Source organism: Abramis brama (assembly GCF_963993115.1).
Source record: "Abramis brama genome assembly, chromosome: 5".
NCBI lineage: Eukaryota > Metazoa > Chordata > Actinopteri > Cypriniformes > Leuciscidae > Abramis > Abramis brama.
The window spans coordinates 34,491,712-34,515,400 of record NC_139967.1 but is presented as its reverse complement, the minus strand read 5'-3'; the positions used below and the strand labels follow the sequence as shown (position 1 = coordinate 34,515,400).

The 23,689-nt window shown below is 36.2% G+C and overlaps 2 pseudogenes across 2 annotated transcripts; both read left to right on the top strand.

Moving 5' to 3' along the window:
* The first annotated feature begins 5,383 nt into the window (after positions 1-5,383).
* On the top strand, positions 5,384-9,027 carry LOC311083781 (calcium-responsive transcription factor-like; annotated as a pseudogene). Its single transcript has 6 exons — positions 5,384-5,400; positions 6,810-7,399; positions 7,497-7,560; positions 7,739-7,851; positions 8,419-8,735; positions 8,839-9,027. The product of its transcript is annotated as a calcium-responsive transcription factor-like (transcript).
* A 5,489-nt stretch (positions 9,028-14,516) lies between these two features.
* LOC311083780 (calcium-responsive transcription factor-like) lies at positions 14,517-18,118 on the top strand (annotated as a pseudogene). The gene is made up of 6 exons: positions 14,517-14,533; positions 15,955-16,543; positions 16,641-16,704; positions 16,883-16,995; positions 17,500-17,816; positions 17,920-18,118. The product of its transcript is annotated as a calcium-responsive transcription factor-like (transcript).
* Positions 18,119-23,689: the final 5,571 nt, after the last annotated feature.

The window sequence follows — 23,689 nt, the reverse complement described above, 5'->3', positions numbered from 1 at the left end:
TGTCATCAATCCCAGCAATCACTGAGCACTACAAAGGAACACACCTCACCTCCAGTCCCTGTTGAACCTTGAACTATGAAAGACCCACTAACCTGCTCTCTGTGCATTTCAGACTATTGTTCCCGAACTGTTCCAGTCTGTTTCCACAGTACATCCTTGTGATACTTACCTGTGATACTTACCTGTTTAACTCGTCCTGAGATTCCACATTCTCCTTGGTGTCCATGCTCTGTGTTCCTCGGATTTGTGTTTCATGCCACATTCAAGCCTGCCGTTATCTACAAGAGAAAAGACGATCATTCATCAATGTTATTCTCACAGTATCTGTTTGTGCATCTGAATTTACCTGCTGTCCAACGAAAGCTTCATTAAAAAAGTTATTCTGAATCCTTCTAACCTTGTTATCCGAGTGTGCATCCTGACATTTATATGTCTGTGGTGTTTTTAATATGCTTTAAGACAAACCATGTGCAAATTCATAAGTCAGCAACACTGCTGAGTGTTTTCTCCTTAAAACTGCAGAGAAACACAAACTACCTTGTAACCAATCAGATCAACGTGATTGTCAATGAGTGGATCTCTGAGCTGCTTAATTTGCATATTCATAGAACCGGTATACTAAATGAGGCAAGGGTGTAGAGTTACAATCGAGCTATTTTTCAAGGACAAAACAGAAGAACAGTGTCTGTTTATGAAGTTCAGATTACTGTGATAGTGTTTACCTGTGAATAGTAATTGTTGTATTTTAATCATTTTCTCTGCTTACCTGTATATGATCGTGTGCCTGAATTTAGAAGAGAATTATTTCATATTTATCATACATATACAAGAATGTAAGAAATTATAATATGAGCATTCCTCTGATCTAATTGGCCGAATGCTTTTACAAAAATGCTGAAGAAAGAATGCAGCCTTTGCTAATATTAATCTGTTTTACCTTGTTCTGTTCGATCGGTTGCTTCCATTGATCCATTGATGACTTCCACAAATAATTGTTTTTTCTTGAATCATGAATTTTCTTCCATTCAGGTACCGCTGATGTTGTTGTCGTTGTAACAAGACAGTGGTCTTCTGCCAGGAACATCAGGTCAATCTTCTGCTGTCCAGAATCAGGTGGTTTGTCTTCGTCTGGCATCTCAGCTGAGACCTGTCCACTATGGGTGACCCTAGCAGTAGTTGTGAAGTACCAGTGGCGTAGCTCTCAGCATCACTGATGCACACAAGCCCTCACAGCACGTCAAGCTGCAAACCGTGTGAGGGACCCTAACCTTCCCTAACCTAAGCAACCGCATATCACCAACTAGGCTACTCTAAACATCCTGACAACCACATAGCAATGCATGAAAAACCAGTCTAGTCCAGCAACACGCTAACAACCGCGCAAAAAACCTTGGCAAACGCATGTCAACACACAAGAAACCATCCAAAACATCCCAACAACCGTGTAGCAGAACGCTAAAAACCACTTAGAACAACCTATGAGCAGCATATCAGTGCTTTGACAATCACCAAAAACATCCTGACAACCTCACAACAACAATGTGCAAAACACCTCTAGAAAATAAAACTTAATGTTACTCATAGAACTCTAAATTTACTCTACAAAATAAAACTTACTCATAAAACTATAAACTTACTCTGTAACTATATACAGTATTTACATACAAGTCCCGTTGTGATACTCCGCGGGCTCCATGTGACACAGTGATGACTCAGTGTCTGGGCTTCTTTCTTCGGGGTTCCTCAGGCAGGGGCTCTTCACTGATGTCCACGTCGATTCGAGGAGCGAAGCTACTGCTGGTTGTGGCGAAGCTCTCGGTGATCCGGACACGTCCATCAGGATGCTCCGTCTCCTCCAGTGAAGGGCGGTTGAGTGCCTCCCACAGCCGCTGCTTGATCTTCCGTCCAAGTTTAAGGCTGTAGGGACGCTGCCGGCCACTGCGTGTCTTCAGCATGGGCTCCACCACAGAGCGGTAGATGTCCTGGTAGGCCTCTACGCTGTAGCCGTGGATGGAGACAGGCTCATCCTGCTGACGCGCGTCCACTGAAGAGACTGAGACTGCTGGACGGATGTCAGGAAGGACAGCAGCGTTCTTCAAGTAGCGTTCTTCCAAACGCGTGGGTCTTCGAGCTTTGCCAGAGATGCAGCTGTAAGTGTGATCTGACCTGACCAACGTTACAGCTGCCAGCTGTGGAAGCTCACAAGGGTCCGGACTGGAAGAGACGCCCTCCTCCACCAATCCCCTCAGGCGTGTGGGAAGAGCCCTGGTTCTTCGTGACCGACGCTGCTCCATGATAATGAATCAAGAAGTAACGTTACTACAAATCACTAATACTTACCAAATTGTAGAGTTGTGAAGAGCTTGCAGCAAGTGCGTCCAGGCTTCAAGACTTCAGAAACAGTTGTGTTGATTTTTAATCTACTGGACTGACATAGAATGCTTAGGATCATTTAAATGTAAACATGTGAAATAATGTATTTAAATACAAACACAGTATTTTGTATTTTGAAAATACACAAAATACATGTGAAATTGGCCACCCAGTGCAGGTCTATAGGTCACAGTGAATGAAGAAACTACATAGGCCTACTGACTTTTCATTCCTAACCACACCTCTGCCCTTTCTTTCTTTCTTTCTTTCTTTCTTTCTTTCTTGCAATTACAAATAAATTTATGCAAAATAGCAGCCATTTATATACTTATTTCTGGTTACAATGTAGTCTATTACTTTTTGATTATTTTTTTTATGTAAAATAAAACTAAAAGCTGAAGATTTTTCTGGAGTATCATTCATCAGTGCTTCTTTTTCCACTCCAACGTTCCAATTATTCATGCACTAAAAGCTGCACGGATATGTGCTTACCCCACAAATAGGCCCATCTATGTAAACGATTTAGAAAAAGTTCCATCAATTCAAACTTTATATCATCGCTATGATATATCACCCAGCCCTAACATGCAGTAATGCTTCAAACACATTTGACAAGCTAGTTGATAAAAATCAACTAGGCTATTCTTTATTTTATTCTTTCATGTTAACTGAAGTGAATAATGCACTATTTTAACTTTAATCAACAAGTAGAATTGATCATGACATTTTCACCTTATAAAAAAAAAAGAAAAGAAAAAATCGCTGATCCAATGTTGAGCTAGTGAATGTCTGAACTAGTTGATGCACAAAATCAATACCCTGATAAAGAGGTTGACTGGCAAAAAGCATTTTATGTATTTTGAAAATACAAAAATACTCATCTTAAATGTATTTAAATGCAAATTACATTTGATTTTTTTCCAAAGGCTTTAAAATACAAAATAGTATTTTGTATTTCAAATACGTATTTTAAATACATGTATCTGAAATACTGCCCCTGTGTATGTATATATATATATATATATATATACAGTACCAGTCAAAAGTTTGGAAACACTACTATTTTTAATGCTTTTGCAAGAAGTCTCTTATGCTCATCAAGCCTGCAGTTAAAAAAAAAAAAAAAAACAGTAATATTATGAAATATTATTACAATTTAAAATAATGGTTCTCTTTTTTAATATACTTTAAAATGTAATTTATTTTTGTGATGCAAAGCTGAATTTTCATCAGCAAGTACTCCAGTCTTTGGTGTCTTATGATCCTTCAGAAATCATTCTAATATGCTGATTTATGATCAATGTTGGAAACAGTTGTGCTGCTTAATATTTTTTTATAACCTGAGATACTTTTTTCAGGATTATTTGATGAATAAAAAGTTAAAAAGAACTGTATTTATTTAGAATAGAAATCTTTTGTAACAATATACACTACCGTTCAAAAGTTTGGGAACAATAACTATTTTTTTTTAAAGAAATTAGTACTTTAATTCAACAAGAATGCGTTAAATTGATAAAAGGTGATGGTAACGATTTATATTGTTAGAAATGTTTTTATTTTGAATAAATGCTGTTTTTATGAATAAATGCTGTTAACGTTTTACTCATCAATGAATCCTGAAAAAAGTATTCCAAAAAAATATATTAAACAGCACAACTGTTTCCATCATTGATAATAACTGAGTATCAAATTATCATATTAGAATGATTTCTGAAGGATCATAAGACACCAAAGACTGGAGTACTTGCTGATGAAAATTCAGCTTTGCATCACAAAAATAAATTACATTTTAAAGTATATTAAAAAAGAGAACCATTATTTTAAATTGTAATAATATTTCATAATATTACTGTTTTTTTTTTGTTTTTAACTGCAGGCTTGATGAGCATAAGAGACTTCTTGCAAAAGCATTAAAAATAGTAGTGTTTCCAAACTTTTGACTGGTACTGTATATACAATATATATATTAATCATCTTTGTGTGTATGTAGTTGTGTTTGTTAAGGCCAGCATCACTGTTAGGAACTGGGTTCATGAATGAATCTGTATGTTGAAATTCATCTTTAAAGTGAACATACCATTCTTGCATTGACTTTTCTTGTTCTTTTTCTAGCCTGGTAAATGTCCAGTAGCTGACCAAATAAAACAAAATATCTGCTCAAATTATAAAATTAATTCAGTTTTTAACCTGTGTCTTGATTTTGTAATTGCAGACACCAAGGGCGAAAAGAAACTTAAAGTTTCTTTCTAGAAACATTGAGCATCTGAAAAGAAGAAAGCAAAGACATTGTAGGTTACACTTAGATTTATGTAGTGGTCGTCAATCATTATTGCCATTTGATTTTTCTCCTATAACAAAAGAAAATGAACAAATAATTTAGATTTATTTTAAAGCGTGCAAGTATATGCTTTGTTTACTGTGTTATGTTTGCTAACTTGCAAATCAATAGATATTTATTGTCTGCATCCACTAATATCATTGTTGGCTAGTTAAATAATATAATAATTAACGATAATCCATTATTCTGTTGATTATTCCTTCACATAATCTGATAAAAAGGCTGATTTTAGCTCTAAAAAAAATTATAGCTCTAAGCACTGAAAGCTTTTAAAACAAATGGAATATGTAGTATAATAGAGTAGTTAACATCTAATAATGAAGAAATTAAATAGAACTAATAAAATAAACAGAAAAGGAAAAGAATAATGAAGAAAATTGGTTGCTGTCCGGTTCTGCCATTTCTTTCTGTTCTGTTAAATAGGAATCTTTGTGGAGAAAAGACAGCAGTCAATCATCACATCCACAAAAGACAATGATGGCACCCATAGTTTATCTGCACTAGCGGCTCAGAATGTCACTGGTGTTAAAATTCAGAAAAAAGGGTCAGTAAACTTTTTATTACCATTTTTTTATTATAAACTACATGTTTTTTTGTTTTTTTTACAGCCGATTTGTTTTAAATGTTGAAAATCACTTATTTGAACACAGATTTTACAAGTCTTGCGCAAATATGGAGCTGGAAAATATGTACTGGATTAGTAAAAAGCATTCATATGCATATGGAATGGGTTGACAAGCAAACTACCCAATTAAACTCCTGGTCTGGCTCAATTTATCCTTTGCTTAAACAACAAGAAAACTGCTTCAGGCCATGCCCCATTCCTGGAGTTTAAGTGTACCTTAAATTATTGACAGTTTTACTGAAATGTCTTCTCATGTATTTGAGCCCCCAGTGAAGCCATTACCACCAGGGGCACCAAACTGAGCTCTAAGACTGCGTGGGCGTGAGGTTTGTCCAGTAGAAAATTGATAAATTGAGGTTTTTGGGGTTTTTTTGGACAATTTTTGTTCACTTACAAAAATGTAAATAATAACTTAAAAAAAATAGTGTAATATGCATGGAAATAGCCTAAATGCATTGTACTTTTTCTATTGTGCGTAGAGCCCTCTGTCAAACAGATCCATTTACAGCAACACATTATCTTAAAGCTGTTTATAGTCATGTAGTCTATGTTATTTTAATGAGTTTTGACTATAATTCAAAATTGGAATTTTAATCGATGTCTGTAAATTTGGGGACATCTGAATAATGCTAGTGGTATATTGGCTCACAAAATTAGCAAATGAAACTTTAGCAGATACGATTTGTTTGAAAGAAAGAAATACTTTCATTCAGTAGGATGCATTAAATAAATATAAAATGACAGTGAAGGCATTCATAAAGATTAAGCAGCAACATTTTCAATTCAATTTAAACATATTTGGACAGAAGACAGTTATTTTGAATTGTAATAATATTTCACAATGTTACTGTTTTTACTATATTTTTGATTAAAAAAAGCAGACTTGGTGAGCTTCAGAGACCTATTAAAAAAAATCTTACCAACGCCAAACATTTAAAAAGCATTGTGTGTGAATTTAAAATTTACAGTCTTGATCTTTTTTTGGGGGGAAACAGACCAAATCATTATGGAATAAAACAATTTAAGAGATAATTGCAACTTTTATCTCACAGTTATAAACTTGCAATTACGAGAAATAAAGTAAGTTTTTTATTTTTTAACTTTTATTTTACATTTCTGACATTATATTTCGCAACTGCGAGTTTATATCACACAGTTCTGAGAAAAAAAGTCAGAATTGCGAGATGTAAACTCTGTAAAGGCCGAATTGTAAGATAATTACCCTAGTCCTTTTTAATTCCATTTTGAATTTTTTATTCTATGGCGTAAACAAGCTTCCATACTAATTTGTCCAGATTTTTGTTCAATCAAATTGTTTCTAGAATGAGAATGCTTACAATAGCAAGTTGCATGTCAAGGCTGGACATGCCTTGTTCTTAAGCCTTGATTGAATGCTGTTGTTGCAGATAATGTAATGGTTTTACAATATGCACACAAAGTCACTTTATCTTGATCTTTAATATGGTTTTAAAGGAGCAGAGCCATTGTGATGGAAAGCCAGTTTGGTCCACGGAGGAAGGGCGTTCAACCTAAAAAAGGGTCAGAGCAAGAAACGAATCAAAACATACTCTACAAAGCCAAGACAGGTATTACACCCGGCTCCCCACAGAGAAAGCTCACCTGTACCATGACGTGGACACTGCGCAAACCTGCCTCCACTTCCAGAGCAGATCTGCTTTGCAGAGGAAGAACAAAATGAAGATGAAGAGGAAGAGACGGAGGAGCTGGACAGTGAAGCCATGCAGGATGTCACGATGGAGGATGGGGCGTCCCTACCCTCTCGACTACACCCGCTCGTGGCAGAGAAGATCTGTGAGTTGGTAGCACAAGGTCATAACCAAGTTTACACTGTCCGCAAGCAGCTCAGGTATGACTCAGATGGTTTCAAATCTCCTTTGTTTTATTTGCTGGAAAAATATTTACCGTTGCTTTGTCAGAGGAAGTGCCTGAGAGACACAGTCTGTGTTACTTTCCCACTGTCAATGATAATCAAGAACCACATCCATGAGGCTCAGAAAGCTCTTCAGCTGACGGCGGGACCACTGGCTACCTCAGATACAGGTGTGAACAGAAAACATGTTTGTAAAGCATTAGATTGGTGAGCACAAATATGCCAACCATGTTCTGTAGTAAGCATTTATTTTTATGTTGTTGTTGCAGTGGAAAGCAGAGGCTAATAACCTGCTTCCAGAGACTTTGACCCTGACTCCTGCTACTGTGGATGGTAAAATACTGTTTGAAATCCGACATACATTATTAAAACAATAATCCTGGAATCATTCAATACAATTTAGAGAGCAGAGGAAAGGTCCTGCCTCAAAAAGAAAGCACATACCTGTAGTCCAAGTATAAGCATTGTTTACCCTGCCACAGAATCTAGTGTACTGCTGTTATATTGACAGTGTCCCCTCAGAAGGAAGGACTCTTGGAAGAGAGTGACACTCTTTCTCCAGAGGCTGTGCAGCTCTTCAGCTCTCTCACCTCACTGCAGCCCAAGATCTTTGCACATCTCCAGGTGACCCTGTCCTGAAATGATCATTTTTTATATGGATCTATTCATTTATTAAATGAATGCATTCATTTTTTAAGTTTTTAATTTCTGAATAAATGTAAAAAATTTCAGGGTGATCAACTGTTCTGATAGTATAATTGAAGAAACACAAAAAACATTCAAATTAAATGCTTGAAAACCTGATTATGTAATAATTTTTTATACATTTTTGTTTTGAACTTTTTGTTAAACTTTTGTTGGTTAATGCGAACGTTAAGGGAACATTCAATTTTATAATTTTGCAAACATTATGTGAAGGTTACTTTTGAATGTTCTCTGAACATTTTGAAACAATGTTAGATAAACATCCAACTAAAATATTTCAGAAAAAAACTCATTGTTTTTGTGCTAAAGTTTTGAGAACATTATTTAAAAACATATAACTTTGAACAAATGTTCTATTAACGTTAATGGAAGAATGTTTGTTCATAAAAACTTGCCTGGCTTCATTTGTGAGAATGTTCCCTGTTGCCTGGGACAAAGCTGGTTGGCAAACTTATCCTTTAAGGGTGCTCTCCTCTTGTCTGATAGGCCATCCAGATACAGCCTGCCTTGTGTCCAGTTGAAGACACTGCCCAACCTACACCCCCACCACCACCAGAAGCCCCAGAGCTGTCCAGCCCTGCACCTCCACAGCCTGTTCTGCTGAGTCCGTCCCAGTTCCTCCAGTCAAGGGCCAGTGCTGGTGAAAGCATATCTCTGTGTGACCCCCCCGACCCTGCTCGGCATGAGCCAGCCAGTGAGTGTGACCTCGGTGACTAATGCCGGAGCTGAAGGTGGCATCACACAGATCTTGTTGGAGGACGGACAGGCCATTCCAGTCCAGATTGTGGACCCTGCAAGCATAGGTAAGTACATGGCACCACAGAAATAAAAAGAAAAAAATCTAAATTTAACCAATTAGAATCATGAAAATAACATATAAACCTGTTGTTTGTTGTTATTGTTCAGCTTTGACTCCCTCAGCAGACGACACTTCAGTTAAATAGGAGAGTGGGAAATCTATGGATGTGTCAGCAGTCAGAAATACAACAACGAGAAAAGAAAACTAATGTCCATTTCTGTGACAACAGCGATTGACGATTGAGCTCTTTGAACAATGGAGGACTGATTCATTGTTTCAAGTACAGTATTATGATAACATGAACTCGTGCAATATTGATTTGTATTATAATTTGTTTCCATTTCCCATTATTGCTATTTTAATTTATTACAGTGGTGGCTGGAGAAAAATGTCTCAAAAGTATGAATGAGATCAAAATTAAATATTTAAAGCTAAATGTTTTCTGTTGCATTCTATTCACACAAAAAACTATTTCACATCTTTTTATAAGAATATCTTATGAGTATTTCTGCAGGTCCATGCTCTGTGTTCCTCGGATTTGTGTTTCATGCCACATTCAAGCCTGCGGTTATCTACAAGAGAAAAGACGATCATTCATCAATGTTATTCTCACAGTATCTGTTTGTGCATCTGAATTTACCTGCTGTCCAACGAAAGCTACATTAAAAGTTATTCTGAATCCTTCTAACCTTGTTATCCGAGTGTGCATCCTGACATTTATATGTCTGTGGTGTTTTTAATATGCTTTAAGACAAACCATGTGCAAATTCATAAGTCAGCAACACTGCTGAGTGTTTTCTCCTTAAAACTGCAGTGAAACACAAACTACCTTGTAACCAATCAGATCAACGTGATTGTCAATGAGTGGATCTCTGAGCTGCTTAATTTGCATATTCATAGAACCGGTATACTAAATGAGGCAAGGGTGTAGAGTTACAATCGAGCTATTTTTCAAGGACAAAACAGAAGAACAGTGTCTGTTTATGAAGTTCAGATTACTGTGATAGTGTTTACCTGTGAATAGTAATTGTTGTATTTTAATCATTTTCTCTGCTTACCTGTATATGATCGTGTGCCTGAATTTAGAAGAGAATTATTTCATATTTATCATACATATACAAGAATGTAAGAAATTATAATATGAGCATTCCTCTGATTTAATTGGCCGAATGCTTTTACAAAAATGCTGAAGAAAGAATGCAGCCTTTGCTAATATTAATCTGTTTTACCTTGTTCTGTTCGATCGGTTGCTTCCATTGATCCATTGATGACTTCCACAAATAATCAGTTTTTCTTGAATCATGAATTTTTCAATGATCCATTGATCCATTGATGACTTCAACAAATAATCAGTTTTTCTTGAATCATGAATTTTCTTCCATTCAGGTAACGTTACCGCTGATGTTGTTGTCGTTGTAACAAGACAGTGGTCTTCTGCCAGGAACATCAGGTCAATCTTCTGCTGTCCAGAATCAGGTGGTTTGTCTTCGTCTGGCATCTCAGCTGAGACCTGTCCACTATGGGTGACCCTAGCAGTAGTTGTGAAGTACCAGTGGCGTAGCTCTCAGCATCACTGATGCACACAAGCCCTCACAGCACGTCAAGCTGCAAACCGTGTGAGGGACCCTAACCTTCCCTAACCTAAGCAACCGCATATCACCAACTAGGCTACTCTAAACATCCTGACAACCACATAGCAATGCATGAAAAACCAGTCTAGTCCAGCAACACGCTAACAACCGCGCAAAAAACCTTGGCAAACGCATGTCAACACACAAGAAACCATCCAAAACATCCCAACAACTGTGTAGCAGAACGCTAAAAACCACTTAGAACAACCTATGAGCAGCATATCAGTGCTTTGACAATCACCAAAAACATCCTGACAACCTCACAACAACAATGTGCAAAACACCTCTAGAAAATAAAACTTAATGTTACTCATAGAACTCTAAATTTACTCTACAAAATAAAACTTACTCATAAAACTATAAACTTACTCTGTAACTATATACAGTATTTACATACAGGTCCCGTTGTGATACTCCGCGGGCTCCATGTGACACAGTGATGACTCAGTGTCTGGGCTTCTTTCTTCGGGGTTCCTCAGGCAGGGGCTCTTCACTGATGTCCACGTCAATTCGAGGAGCGAAGCTACTGCTGGTTGTGGCGAAGCTCTCGGTGATCTGGACACGTCCATCAGGATGCTCCGTCTCCTCCAGTGAAGGGCGGTTGAGTGCCTCCCACAGCCGCTGCTTGATCTTCCGTCCAAGTTTAAGGCTGTAGGGACGCTGCCGGCCACTGCGTGTCTTCAGCATGGGCTCCACCACAGAGCGGTAGATGTCCTGGTAGGCCTCTACGCTGTAGCCGTGGATGGAGACAGGCTCATCCTGCTGACGCGCGTCCACTGAAGAGACTGAGACTGCTGGACGGATGTCAGGAAGGACAGCAGCGTTCTTCAAGTAGCGTTCTTCCAAACGCGTGGGTCTTCGAGCTTTGCCAGAGATGCAGCTGTAAGTGTGATCTGACCTGACCAACGTTACAGCTGCCAGCTGTGGAAGCTCACAAGGGTCCGGACTGGAAGAGACGCCCTCCTCCACCAATCCCCTCAGGCGTGTGGGAAGAGCCCTGGTTCTTCGTGACCGACGCTGCTCCATGATAATGAATCAAGAAGTAACGTTACTACAAATCACTAATACTTACCAAATTGTAGAGTTGTGAAGAGCTTGCAGCAAGTGCGTCCAGGCTTCAAGACTTCAGAAACAGTTGTGTTGATTTTTAATCTACTGGACTGACATAGAATGCTTAGGATCATTTAAATGTAAACATGTGAAATAATGTATTTAAATACAAACACAGTATTTTGTATTTTGAAAATACACAAAATACATGTGAAATTGGCCACCCAGTGCAGGTATAGGTCACAGTGAATGAAGAAACTACATAGGCCTACTGACTTTTCATTCCTAACCACACCTCTGCCCTTTCTTTCTTTCTTTATTTCTTTCTTTCTTTCTTTCTTTCTTTCTTTCTTTCTTTCTTTCTGGCAATTACAAATAAATTTATGCAAAATAGCAGCCATTTATATACTTATTTCTGGTTACAATGTAGTCTATTACTTTTTGATTATTATTTTTTTATGTAAAATAAAACTAAAAGCTGAAGATTTTTCTGGAGTATCATTCATCAGTGCTTCTTTTTCCACTCCAACGTTCCAATTATTCATGCACTAAAAGCTGCACGGATATTTGCTTACCCCACAAATAGGCCCATCTATGTAAACGATTTAGAAAAAGTTCCATCAATTCAAACTTTATATCATCGCTATGATATATCACCCAGCCCTAACATGCAGTAATGCTTCAAACACATTTGACAAGCTAGTTGATAAAAATCAACTATTCTTTATTTTATTCTTTCATGTTAACTGAAGTGAATAATGCACTATTTTAACTTTAATCAACAAGTAGAATTGATCATGACATTTTCACCTTATAAAAAAAAAAAGAAAAGAAAAAATCGCTGATCCAATGTTGAGCTAGTGAATGTCTGAACTAGTTGATGCACAAAATCAATACCCTGATAAAGAGGTTGACTGGCAAAAAGCATTTTATGTATTTTGAAAATACAAAAATACTCATCTTAAATGTATTTAAATGCAAATTACATTTGATTTTTTTCCAAAGGCTTTAAAATACAAAATAGTATTTTGTATTTCAAATACGTATTTTAAATACATGTATCTGAAATACTGCCCCTGTGTATGTATATATATATATATATATATATATATACAGTACCAGTCAAAAGTTTGGAAACACTACTATTTTTAATGCTTTTGCAAGAAGTCTCTTATGCTCATCAAGCCTGCAGTTAAAAAAAAAAAAAAAAAACAGTAATATTATGAAATATTATTACAATTTAAAATAATGGTTCTCTTTTTTAATATACTTTAAAATGTAATTTATTTTTGTGATGCAAAGCTGAATTTTCATCAGCAAGTACTCCAGTCTTTGGTGTCTTATGATCCTTCAGAAATCATTCTAATATGCTGATTTATGATCAATGTTGGAAACAGTTGTGCTGCTTAATATTTTTTTATAACCTGAGATACTTTTTTCAGGATTATTTGATGAATAAAAAGTTAAAAAGAACTGTATTTATTTAGAATAGAAATCTTTTGTAACAATATACACTACCGTTCAAAAGTTTGGGAACAATAACTATTTTTTTTTAAAGAAATTAGTACTTTAATTCAACAAGAATGCGTTAAATTGATAAAAGGTGATGGTAACGATTTATATTGTTAGAAATGTTTTTATTTTGAATAAATGCTGTTTTTATGAATAAATGCTGTTAACGTTTTACTCATCAATGAATCCTGAAAAAAGTATTCCAAAAAAATATATTAAACAGCACAACTGTTTCCATCATTGATAATAACTGAGTATCAAATTATCATATTAGAATGATTTCTGAAGGATCATAAGACACCAAAGACTGGAGTACTTGCTGATGAAAATTCAGCTTTGCATCACAAAAATAAATGACATTTTAAAGTATATTAAAAAAGAGAACCATTATTTTAAATTGTAATAATATTTCATAATATTACTGTTTTTTTTTTGTTTTTTTTTGTTTTTAACTGCAGGCTTGATGAGCATAAGAGACTTCTTGCAAAAGCATTAAAAATAGTAGTGTTTCCAAACTTTTGACTGGTACTGTATATACAATATATATATTAATCATCTTTGTGTGTATGTAGTTGTGTTTGTTAAGGCCAGCATCACTGTTAGGAACTGGGTTCATGAATGAATCTGTATGTTGAAATTCATCTTTAAAGTGAACATACCATTCTTGCATTGACTTTTCTTGTTCTTTTTCTAGCCTGGTAAATGTCCAGTAGCTGACCAAATAAAACAAAATATCTGCTCAAATTATAAAATTAATTCAGTTTTTAACCTGTGTCTTGATTTTGTAATTGCAGACACCAAGGGCGAAAAGAAACTTAAAGTTTCTTTCTAGAAACATTGAGCATCTGAAAAGAAGAAAGCAAAGACATTGTAGGTTACACTTAGATTTATGTAGTGGTCGTCAATCATTATTGCCATTTGATTTTTCTCCTATAACAAAAGAAAATGAACAAATAATTTAGATTTATTTTAAAGCGTGCAAGTATATGCTTTGTTTACTGTGTTATGTTTGCTAACTTGCAAATCAATAGATATTTATTGTCTGCATCCACTAATATCATTGTTGGCTAGTTAAATAATATAATAATTAACGATAATCCATTATTCTGTTGATTATTCCTTCACATAATCTGATAAAAAGGCTGATTTTAGCTCTAAAAAAAATTATAGCTCTAAGCACTGAAAGCTTTTAAAACAAATAGAATATGTAGTATAATAGAGTAGTTAACATCTAATAATGAAGAAATTAAATAGAACTAATAAAATAAACAGAAAAGGAAAAGAATAATGAAGAAAATTGGTTGCTGTCCGGTTCTGCCATTTCTTTCTGTTCTGTTAAATAGGAATCTTTGTGGAGAAAAGACAGCAGTCAATCATCACATCCACAAAAGACAATGATGGCACCCATAGTTTATCTGCACTAGCGGCTCAGAATGTCACTGGTGTTAAAATTCAGAAAAAAGGGTCAGTAAACTTTTTATTACCATTTTTTTATTATAAACTACATGTTTTTTTGTTTTTTTTACAGCCGATTTGTTTTAAATGTTGAAAATCACTTATTTGAACACAGATTTTACAAGTCTTGCGCAAATATGGAGCTGGAAAATATGTACTGGATTAGTAAAAAGCATTCATATGCATATGGAATGGGTTGACAAGCAAACTACCCAATTAAACTCCTGGTCTGGCTCAATTTATCCTTTGCTTAAACAACAAGAAAACTGCTTCAGGCCATGCCCCATTCCTGGAGTTTAAGTGTACCTTAAATTATTGACAGTTTTACTGAAATGTCTTCTCATGTATTTGAGCCCCCAGTGAAGCCATTACCACCAGGGGCACCAAACTGAGCTCTAAGACTGCGTGGGCGTGAGGTTTGTCCAGTAGAAAATTGATAAATTGAGGTTTTTGGGGTTTTTTTGGACAATTTTTGTTCACTTACAAAAATGTAAATAATAACTTAAAAAAAATAGTGTAATATGCATGGAAATAGCCTAAATGCATTGTACTTTTTCTATTGTGCGTAGAGCCCTCTGTCAAACAGATCCATTTACAGCAACACATTATCTTAAAGCTGTTTATAGTCATGTAGTCTATGTTATTTTAATGAGTTTTGACTATAATTCAAAATTGGAATTTTAATCGATGTCTGTAAATTTGGGGACATCTGAATAATGCTAGTGGTATATTGGCTCACAAAATTAGCAAATGAAACTTTAGCAGATACGATTTGTTTGAAAGAAAGAAATACTTTCATTCAGTAGGATGCATTAAATAAATATAAAATGACAGTGAAGGCATTCATAAAGATTAAGCAGCAACATTTTCAATTCAATTTAAACATATTTGGACAGAAGACAGTTATTTTGAATTGTAATAATATTTCACAATGTTACTGTTTTTACTATATTTTTGATTAAAAAAAGCAGACTTGGTGAGCTTCAGAGACCTATTAAAAAAAATCTTACCAACGCCAAACATTTAAAAAGCATTGTGTGTGAATTTAAAATTTACAGTCTTGATCTTTTTTTTGGGGGAAACAGACCAAATCATTATGGAATAAAACAATTTAAGAGATAATTGCAACTTTTATCTCACAGTTATAAACTTGCCATTACGAGAAATAAAGTAAGTTTTTTATTTTTTAACTTTTATTTTACATTTCTGACATTATATTTCGTAACTGCGAGTTTATATCACACAGTTCTGAGAAAAAAAGTCAGAATTGCGAGATGTAAACTCGCAATTGCATGAAAAAAAGGCCGAATTGTAAGATAATTACCCTAGTCCTTTTTAATTCCATTTTGAATTTTTTATTCTATGGCGTAAACAAGCTTCCATACTAATTTGTCCAGATTTTTGTTCAATCAAATTGTTTCTAGAATGAGAATGCTTACAATAGCAAGTTGCATGTCAAGGCTGGACATGCCTTGTTCTTAAGCCTTGATTGAATGCTGTTGTTGCAGATAATGTAATGGTTTTACAATATGCACACAAAGTCACTTTATCTTGATCTTTAATATGGTTTTAAAGGAGCAGAGCCATTGTGATGGAAAGCCAGTTTGGTCCACGGAGGAAGGGCGTTCAACCTAAAAAAGGGTCAGAGCAAGAAACGAATCAAAACATACTCTACAAAGCCAAGACAGGTATTACACCCGGCTCCCCACAGAGAAAGCTCACCTGTACCATGACGTGGACACTGCGCAAACCTGCCTCCACTTCCAGAGCAGATCTGCTTTGCAGAGGAAGAACAAAATGAAGATGAAGAGGAAGAGACGGAGGAGCTGGACAGTGAAGCCATGCAGGATGTCACGATGGAGGATGGGGCGTCCCTACCCTCTCGACTACACCCGCTCGTGGCAGAGAAGATCTGTGAGTTGGTAGCACAAGGTCATAACCAAGTTTACACTGTCCGCAAGCAGCTCAGGTATGACTCAGATGGTTTCAAATCTCCTTTGTTTTATTTGCTGGAAAAATATTTACCGTTGCTTTGTCAGAGGAAGTGCCTGAGAGACACAGTCTGTGTTACTTTCCCACTGTCAATGACATCAAGAACCACATCCATGAGGCTCAGAAAGCTCTTCAGCTGACGGCGGGACCACTGGCTACCTCAGATACAGGTGTGAACAGAAAACATGTTTGTAAAGCATTAGATTGGTGAGCACAAATATGCCAACCATTTTCTGTAGTAAGCATTTATTTTTATGTTGTTGTTGCAGTGGAAAGCAGAGGCTAATAACCTGCTTCCAGAGACTTTGACCCTGACTCCTGCTACTGTGGATAGTAAAATACTGTTTGAAATCCGACATACATTATTAAAACAATAATCTTGGAATCATTCAATACAATTTAGAGAGCAGAGGAAAGGTCCTGCCTCAAAAAGAAAGCACATACCTGTAGTCCAAGTATAAGCATTGTTTACCCTGCCACAGAATCTAGTGTACTGCTGTTATATTGACAGTGTCCCCTCAGAAGGAAGGACTCTTGGAAGAGAGTGACACTCTTTCTCCAGAGGCTGTGCAGCTCTTCAGCTCTCTCACCTCACTGCAGCCCAAGATCTTTGCACATCTCCAGGTGACCCTGTCCTGAAATGATCATTTTTTATATGGATCTATTCATTTATTAAATGAATGCATTCATTTTTTAAGTTTTTAATTTCTGAATAAATGTAAAAAATTTCAGGGTGATCAACTGTTCTGATAGTATAATTGAAGAAACACAAAAAACATTCAAATTAAATGCTTGAAAACCTGAAAAACGTTAAGGGAACATTCAATTTTATAATTTTGCAAACATTATGTGAAGGTTACTTTTGAATGTTCTCTGAACATTTTGAAACAATGTTAGATAAACATCCAACTAAAATATTTCAGAAAAAAACTCATTGTTTTTGTGCTAAAGTTTTGAGAACATTATTTAAAAACATATAACTTTGAACAAATGTTCTATTAACGTTAATGGAAGAATGTTTGTTCATAAAAACTTGCCTGGCTTCATTTGTGAGAATGTTCCCTGTTGCCTGGGACAAAGCTGGTTGGCAAACTTATCCTTTAAGGGTGCTCTCCTCTTGTCTGATAGGCCATCCAGATACAGCCTGCCTTGTGTCCAGTTGAAGACACTGCCCAACCTACACCCCCACCACCACCAGAAGCCCCAGAGCTGTCCAGCCCTGCACCTCCACAGCCTGTTCTGCTGAGTCCGTCCCAGTTCCTCCAGTCAAGGGCCAGTGCTGGTGAAAGCATATCTCTGTGTGACCCCCCCGACCCTGCTCGGCATGAGCCAGCCAGTGAGTGTGACCTCGGTGACTAATGCCGGAGCTGAAGGTGGCATCACACAGATCTTGTTGGAGGACGGACAGGCCATTCCAGTCCAGATTGTGGACCCTGCAAGCATAGGTAAGTACATGGCACCACAGAAATAAAAAGAAAAAAATCTAAATTTAACCAATTAGAATCATGAAAATAACATATAAACCTGTTGTTTGTTGTTATTGTTCAGCTTTGACTCCCTCAGCAGACGACACTTCAGTTAAATAGGAGAGTGGGAAATCTATGGATGTGTCAGCAGTCAGAAATACAACAACGAGAAAAGAAAACTAATGTCCATTTCTGTGACAACAGCGATTGACGATTGAGCTCTTTGACCAATGGAGGACTGATTCATTGTTTCAAGTACAGTATTATGATAACATGAACTCGTGCAATATTGATTTGTATTATAATTTGTTTCCATTTCCCATTATTGCTATTTTAATTTATTACAGTGGTGGCTGGAGAAAAATGTCTCAAAAGTATGAATGAGATCAAAATGAAATATTTAAAGCTAAATGTTTTCTGTTGCATTCTATTCACACAAAAAACTATTTCACATCTTTTTATAAGAATATCTTATGAGTATTTCTGCAGGTATTTCTACCCTTTGAATAGAAGCCTAATGGATCCTTGCGGTGGACTTTTTAAAGTCCCCCTGTGGTGAAATTCAAGTTTTGAATGTTGTTTATTGTCAGGAATCAGTCAGGCTCATTCACATCCACAACACAAAGATCATACTAATCACCTGCACCTGTCATCAATCCCAGCAATTACTGAGCACTACAAAGGAACACACCTCACCTCCAGTCCCTGTCGAACCTTGAACTAGGAAAGACCCACTAACCTGCTCTCTGTGCATTTCAGACTATTGTTCCCGAACTGTTCCAGTCTGTTTCCACAGTACATCCTTGTGATACTTACCTGTTTAACTCGTCCTGAGATCCCACATTCTCCTTGGTGTCCATGCTCTGTGTTCCTCGGATTTGTGTTTCATGCCACATTCAAGCCTGCCGTTATCTACAAGAGAAAAGACGATCATTCATCAATGTTATTCTCACAGTATCTGTTTGTGCATCTGAATTTACCTGCTGTCCAACGAAAGCTTCATTAAAAGTTATTCTGAATCCTTCTAACCTTGTTATCCGAGTGTGCATCCTGACATTTATATGTCTGTGGTGTTTTTAATATGCTTTAAGACAAACCATGTGCAAATTCATAAGTCAGCAACACTGCTGAGTGTTTTCTCCTTAAAACTGCAGTGAAACACAAACTACCTTGTAACCAATCAGATCAACGTGATTGTCAATGAGTGGATCTCTGAGCTGCTTAATTTGCATATTCATAGAACCGGTATACTAAATGAGGCAAGGGTGTAGAGTTACAATCGAGCTATTTTTCAAGGACAAAACAGAAGAACAGTGTCTGTTTATGAAGTTCAGATTACTGTGATAGTGTTTACCTGTGAATAGTAATTGTTGTATTTTAATCATTTTCTCTGCTTACCTGTATATGATCGTGTGCCTGAATTTAGAAGAGAATTATTTCATATTTATCATACATATACAAGAATGTAAGAAATTATAATATGAGCATTCCTCTGATTTAATTGGCCGAATGCTTTTACAAAAATGCTGAAGAAAGAATGCAGCCTTTGCTAATATTAATCTGTTTTACCTTGTTCTGTTCGATCGGTTGCTTCCATTGATCCATTGATGACTTCCACAAATAATCAGTTTTTCTTGAATCATGAATTTTTCAATGATCCATTGATCCATTGATGACTTCCACAAATAATCAGTTTTTCTTGAATCATGAATTTTCCATTGATCCATTGATGACTTCAACAAATAATCAGTTTTTCTTGAATCATGAATTTTCTTCCATTCAGGTACCGCTGATGTTGTTGTCGTTGTAACAAGACAGTGGTCTTCTGCCAGGAACATCAGGTCAATCTTCTGCTGTCCAGAATCAGGTGGTTTGTCTTCGTCTGGCATCTCAGCTGAGACCTGTCCACTATGGGTGACCCTAGCAGTAGTTGTGAAGTACCAGTGGCGTAGCTCTCAGCATCACTGATGCACACAAGCCCTCACAGCACGTCAAGCTGCAAACCGTGTGAGGGACCCTAACCTTCCCTAACCTAAGCAACCGCATATCACCAACTAGGCTACTCTAAACATCCTGACAACCACATAGCAATGCATGAAAAACCAGTCTAGTCCAGCAACACGCTAACAACCGCGCAAAAAACCTTGGCAAACGCATGTCAACACACAAGAAACCATCCAAAACATCCCAACAACTGTGTAGCAGAACGCTAAAAACCACTTAGAACAACCTATGAGCAGCATATCAGTGCTTTGACAATCACCAAAAACATCCTGACAACCTCACAACAACAATGTGCAAAACACCTCTAGAAAATAAAACTTAATGTTACTCATAGAACTCTAAATTTACTCTACAAAATAAAACTTACTCATAAAACTATAAACTTACTCTGTAACTATATACAGTATTTACATACAGGTCCCGTTGTGATACTCCGCGGGCTCCATGTGACACAGTGATGACTCAGTGTCTGGGCTTCTTTCTTCGGGGTTCCTCAGGCAGGGGCTCTTCACTGATGTCCACGTCAATTCGAGGAGCGAAGCTACTGCTGGTTGTGGCGAAGCTCTCGGTGATCTGGACACGTCCATCAGGATGCTCCGTCTCCTCCAGTGAAGGGCGGTTGAGTGCCTCCCACAGCCGCTGCTTGATCTTCCGTCCAAGTTTAAGGCTGTAGGGACGCTGGCGGCCACTGCGTGTCTTCAGCATGGGCTCCACCACAGAGCGGTAGATGTCCTGGTAGGCCTCTACGCTGTAGCCGTGGATGGAGACAGGCTCATCCTGCTGACGCGCGTCCACTGAAGAGACTGAGACTGCTGGACGGATGTCAGGAAGGACAGCAGCGTTCTTCAAGTAGCGTTCTTCCAAACGCGTGGGTCTTCGAGCTTTGCCAGAGATGCAGCTGTAAGTGTGATCTGACCTGACCAACGTTACAGCTGCCAGCTGTGGAAGCTCACAAGGGTCCGGACTGGAAGAGACGCCCTCCTCCACCAATCCCCTCAGGCGTGTGGGAAGAGCCCTGGTTCTTCGTGACCGACGCTGCTCCATGATAATGAATCAAGAAGTAACGTTACTACAAATCACTAATACTTACCAAATTGTAGAGTTGTGAAGAGCTTGCAGCAAGTGCGTTCAGGCTTCAAGACTTCAGAAACAGTTGTGTTGATTTTTAATCTACTGGACTGACATAGAATGCTTAGGATCATTTAAATGTAAACATGTGAAAAAATGTATTTAAATACAAATAAAAAATACTGTGTGAAATAATGTATTTAAATACAAACACAGTATTTTGTATTTTGAAAATACACAAAATACATGTGAAATTGGCCACCCAGTGCAGGTATAGGTCACAGTGAATGAAGAAACTACATAGGCCTACTGACTTTTCATTCCTAACCACACCTCTGCCCTTTCTTTCTTTCTTTCTTTCTTTCTTTCTTTCTTTCTTTCTTTCTGGCAATTACAAATAAATGTATGCAAAATAGCCATTTATATACTTATTTCTGGTTACAATGTAGTCTATTACTTTTTGATTATTATTTTTTTATGTACAATAAAACTAAAAGCTGAAGATTTTTCTGGAGTATCATTCATCAGTGCTTCTTTTTCCACTCCAACGTTCCAATTATTCATGCACTAAAAGCTGCACGGATATTTGCTTACCCCACAAATAGGCCCATCTATGTAAACGATTTAGAAAAAGTTCCATCAATTCAAACTTTATATCATCGCTATGATATCACCCAGCCCTAACATGCAGTAATGCTTCAAACACATTTGACAAGCTAGTTGATAAAAATCAACTATTCTTTATTTTATTCTTTCATGTTAACTGAAGTGAATAATGCACTATTTTAACTTTAATCAACAAGAATTGATCATGACATTTTCACCTTATAAAAAAAAAGAAAAGAAAAAATCGCTGATCCAATGTTGAGCTAGCAAATGTCTGAACTAGTTGATGCACAAAATCAATACCCTGATAAAGAGGTTGACTGGCAGAAAGCATTTTATGTATTTTGAAAATACAAAAATACTCATCTTAAATGTATTTAAATGCAAATTACATTTGATTTTTTTCCAAAGGCTTTAAAATACAAAATAGTATTTTGTATTTCAAATACGTATTTTAAATACATGTATCTGAAATACTGCCCCTGTGTATGTATATATATATATATATATATATATATATATATATATATATATATATATATTAATCATCTTTGTGTGTATGTAGTTGTGTTTGTTAAGGCCAGCATCACTGTTAGGAACTGGGTTCATGAATGAATCTGTATGTTGAAATTCATCTTTAAAGTGAACATACCATTCTTGCATTGACTTTTCTTGTTCTTTTTCTAGCCTGGTAAATGTCCAGTAGCTGACCAAATAAAACAAAATATCTGCTCAAATTATAAAATTAATTCAGTTTTTAACCTGTGTCTTGATTTTGTAATTGCAGACACCAAGGGCGAAAAGAAACTTAAAGTTTCTTTCTAGAAACATTGAGCATCTGAAAAGAAGAAAGCAAAGACATTGTAGGTTACACTTAGATTTATGTAGTGGTCGTCAATCATTACTGCCATTTGATTTTTCTCCTATAACAAAAGAAAATGAACAAATAATTTAGATTTATTTTAAAGCGTGCAAGTATATGCTTTGTTTACTGTGTTATGTTTGCTAACTTGCAAATCAATAGATATTTATTGTCTGCATCCACTAATATCATTGTTGGCTAGTTAAATAATATAATAATTAACGATAATCCATTAATCTGTTGATAATTCCTTCACATAATCTGATAAAAAGGCTGATTTTATTCTATATAATTTTTTTTTATAGCTCTAAGCACTGAAAGCTTTTAAAACAAATGGAATATGTAGTATAATAGAGTAGTTAACATCTAATAATGAAGAAATTAAATAGAACTAATAAAATAAACAGAAAAGGAAAAGAATAATGAAGAAAATTGGTTGCTGTCCGGTTCTGCCATTTCTTTCTGTTCTGTTAAATAGGAATCTTTGTGGAGAAAAGACAGCAGTCAATCATCACATCCACAAAAGACAATGATGGCACCCATAGTTTATCTGCACTAGCGGCTCAGAATGTCACTGGTGTTAAAATTCAGAAAAAAGGGTCAGTAAACTTTTTATTACCATTTTTTTATTATAAACTACATGTTTTTTTTGTTTTTTACAGCCGATTTGTTTTAAATGTTGAAAATCACTTATTTGAACACAGATTTTACAAGTCTTGCGCAAATATGGAGCTGGAAAATATGTACTGGATTAGTAAAAAGCATTCATATGCATATGGAATGGGTTGACAAGCAAACTACCCAATTAAACTCCTGGTCTGGCTCAATTTATCCTTTGCTTAAACAACAAGAAAACTGCTTCAGGCCATGCCCCATTCCTGGAGTTTAAGTGTACCTTAAATTATTGACAGTTTTACTGAAATGTCTTCTCATGTATTTGAGCCCCCAGTGAAGCCATTACCACCCCCCACCAAACTGAGCTCTAAGACTGCGTGGGCGTGAGGTTTGTCCAGTAGAAAATTGATAAATTGATTTTTTTTTTTTTTTTTTTCACTTACAAAAATGTAAATAATAACTTAAAAAAAATAGTGTAATATGCATGGAAATAGCCTAAATGCATTGTACTTTTTCTATTGTGCGTAGAGCCCTCTGTCAAACAGATCCATTTACAGCAACACATTATCTTAAAGCTGTTTATAGTCATGTAGTCTATGTTATTTTAATGAGTTTTGACTATAATTCAAAATTGGAATTTTAATCGATGTCTGTAAATTTGGGGACATCTGAATAATGCTAGTGGTATATTGGCTCA